Genomic DNA, 3,670 nt, shown 5'->3' with positions numbered 1-3,670 from the left:
GATTTAACACAGGGGTGTTTACCATTAAGCTACATCTCCAACCTTTGTATTTTTTATTTTGAGACACTGTCTCCCTAATTTGAGTAGGTCCTTGCTAAACGCTGAGACAGCCTTGAACTTGCAATATACTCCTTCCTTAGCCTTCCAAATGGTAGCTATTTTTATCATATTTTAATATGAAAAATACATGGTGTACATGATACTTGAACATTTATTTTATAGTCTTTGTTATATCTTTAATGCTGCTAAAACAAAAGTCTCAATTCTTTAGCATACTCCATGGATCACTTTTAGACCTCATTTCTGCCTTCAACTCCAGACCAATTTTTTTTTTTTTTTTTTTTTTTAATCTTTGCACACCTTGATTAGCCCTGCAAATGCAAGGTCTCAAAAAATTGGGTTAAGACTCAGAATTATTCCTCTCCACAGAAATCTTTAGTAAAAGGCGAAAGATTTATACGATCTGAAGAGAAACCAGAGTATTCCAGCCCATTTTTATTTCTTTGTCTGAATCCCCAAATACTCTGTGCAATGTCCTATCACCCCTCTATGACTGCACATGCTGCTGCATGTGCAGTCATAGATCTTATCTTAAACAAAAAGACCCATTCATGAATTTTCCCTCCCCGAAACAGTTTTCATTCTTCCACCTCTACATGAAGGGAGATGGATGCTGTTCTCTGCTCCAAGGCACTCGTGCCTTTTTATATCTTGACATTTTTCATAACAGTTTCTATATTTTTCACTCTCTTTGACTCACACAAGGAAAGACCATCTTCTATACCTGCCTCTTAGACACTTGGCTCTGAAGTGACCACATAGAAATGGCTCATTTTATGACTGTAGAATGAATCCACCAGAGTTCTTAGGAAATGCAAAACATAAGGGTGAGCAGAACTGGTATTTGGATTTGAAATGCGCTTAAGGGATTTGCACAGAAATTTTCATTCCTTGGAAAACTCTTATATATCTGTAAACAACAACAACAAAAAATCTTGGTATAATACAAATGTCTCTTTGGCTTGGGGAGCAGAGGAGCTGTCAATTAGGAGACTGTCACTCCCAACTGGTTTTTGCTGAAGCACAAAAAATCTATACTTTTATACAAAGAATTTATTCTTACCCATTTCAGGCTCTTATTGTCAGGGAATTCTTAGATTAACCACAAATGATATATTTTCCAAGTGTAGAATCTACTACCCAGTATATCCAAGGACTTCTGAGTCCAGATGTTTTTTGAACTAAAATCCTCTGGGAAAACTAAATCTGATGTACTTGAACTACATTGGTTAATTAAACTTAGAACACATATTTTTTTTCTCTTTTATGTCTGCCAAAATAATTAATTTCTTTTGGTTGGAATTTCACACTTAATCTCTTTTCTTCCATATAATTGAAAAGGCCTGACTCCTGAGAGTTATTAGATTACCCACATCCTCCATGGACAATATTGTACTGTTCTAGGTCAAAGATCTTTAGGTTGATTAAAAGCAAAAATTATACAATTTTATAGAAGAGAAAACAAAGGTACAAAAAGTGAAGTAATTTGTGAAAAATTATACACCTTGTAAGCACAAAGCCAAATTCAAAAACATTGAGGCTAATTTTAGAGTAGAAACCCAAGTCACCCTCGGGACTCTGTATTAGTCATCTTTGATGTACTAAGCACCTGGCATTACCAATGCTAATTTAGTAAGTGGCATGTATATGGAAGAATTTTCTCTGACTTCCTTTAACCAGTTCACAGAGTCAACGTATTTGAGTAAAATAAAAATGATTAGCGTCCTTGTGTTTCTCTCCCCTCTATTTGAAATGCTCTTTTTTTATGCCTGTTGAAACTTGCAATTTAATTAATCATTTCATAAGGAGGGAATGAGCTGATTAAATAGGATCATAAAAATAGTACTTTCTATTAAAAGCAAATTAATGTTTTTGTTAGACGTTTAGATGAGCTACCAAAATAATCACCTTGTAAAATAACCTTGAAAAAAACAATGTAAAAAATTGGAAAAAATATTAATTACAGAGAATATGGGAAAATATTTAACAAGTATTTAAGTTTTAGTATACAAATTTTAAAAAGTTAACATATACTCATTCTACTTTTCTCATTGGAAAGTATAGTTGATGCATTATTAACATGGTTATGCAAAAAATGTTAATTCTAATCAATAGTAAAATATTTAGAACTTATGTAAAAATTTTTTGCATAAATAGATATGTTAAGTTATTTGAAACAGTTATGCATCTATTTTAAATTTTTTTCTCTTATTTTATTTCCTCATGATAAACCATTTATTGAACACTTACCCTATGTTTTATATATGTTTCTGAATATAGATTTCAAAGTTAAATAATTTAGCAATCATCAATTTTTAATAATCACTGTTTCAAGAACATTTAATGCCCTGTATCCAGCATTCACTCCCCTCTTCTTTCCCACGTAATCCTTGGCAACCACCAAGCTACTTGTTGTCTCTATTTTCAAGACATTTTATATTAGTATTTATTATTTTATATTTTAAATATAGTATATAAACTTTTATGTCTGGATTCATTCATTTATTGTATTTCCAAAGTTCATCTATATTGCTGCATGTGTTCCATACTCTATTTTTCTGGCCAAATAATCCACTGTATATGTATGCCACATTTATCTACTCATCAACTGATAATATTGGGATTGTTTCCAGGTGATTTTTTATTTGTCTTTATTTTTCTATCATACTGCCATGGACATTTATGGACAAGTTGATATATGTATATATACTCGAATTATGTTAAGTACATACATAGAATAGGAATTATTGAGTTATGTGTAAAAATGGTTAGTTTTATGAGTGCATGAGGGTAGACTATAGTATAAAATTATTCAATCAAAACTAATATAGGTGTAGCTGTGGAGGTATTTTATAGATGTAGTTAGTATCTTTCATCAGTCAACTTACTGTAGAGATTATTCTTGATAATATAATTAAGCTTTATCTAGACATTTAAAAGGGCTAAAGTAAAACAGAGGCAACTATGATAAAATTCTGCCTGAAGATTGCTGCGTTAACCCCTGCTTGAGGATCCCCAGCCTGCCAGTTCAGCTGCCGATTTGAGAACTGCCAAGTTTTACAATCAAGGAGTCGATTCCTTAAAATAAATATACCCACGGTAGGGCGCTCGCCTGGCATGCGTGCGGTCCAGGTTCGATCCTCAGCACCACATACAAACAAAATGTTGTGTCCGCTGAGAACTGAAAAATAAATATTAAAAAAATTCTCTCTCTCTCTCTCTCTCTCAAAAAAAAAAAAAAACACCATATTATTAATAAATAAATAAATATACCCATGTCTTAAAGGTTGTTTTTATTTGGAGAACACTGATGTTCAGATTTTGGTAATAAGAATGGTTCTAGAGGAATTCAATCCTAAAGATGAGTTTTCTGTGAATTCATTCTGTTTTGGATTGAGTCTCTAATACAACTATATTTCAAGGCACTAATGACTATTTCTAGTGGTAACACTGAGTATAATACGGGATTACAAATGTGAAAAATATTTTTGAATTGCCTAACCAATTATATTTAAAGGATAAGCTTATGATAAATCTTGTGTTGGACAACTTAGAGCATTTTTATCAATCTAATGAGTATAATGAGATTGACTGGCTGCTCCTAACTGCT

The 3,670-nt window shown here is 32.2% G+C and overlaps 1 non-coding gene across 1 annotated transcript; it reads right to left on the bottom strand.

Moving 5' to 3' along the window:
• Window positions 1–367: 367 nt before the first annotated feature.
• On the bottom strand, window positions 368–483 carry LOC143407656 (U5 spliceosomal RNA). Its single transcript, XR_013092398.1, has one exon. It is a non-coding gene; the product is annotated as a U5 spliceosomal RNA (small nuclear RNA).
• Between the last annotated feature and the right edge of the window lie 3,187 nt (window positions 484–3,670).

The sequence above is a fragment of the Callospermophilus lateralis genome, chromosome 9, assembly GCF_048772815.1.
Source record: "Callospermophilus lateralis isolate mCalLat2 chromosome 9, mCalLat2.hap1, whole genome shotgun sequence".
Classification (NCBI taxonomy): domain Eukaryota; kingdom Metazoa; phylum Chordata; class Mammalia; order Rodentia; family Sciuridae; genus Callospermophilus; species Callospermophilus lateralis.
The sequence above is the reverse complement of the archived record's forward strand: the minus strand, read 5'-3'. Positions and strand labels throughout refer to the sequence as shown.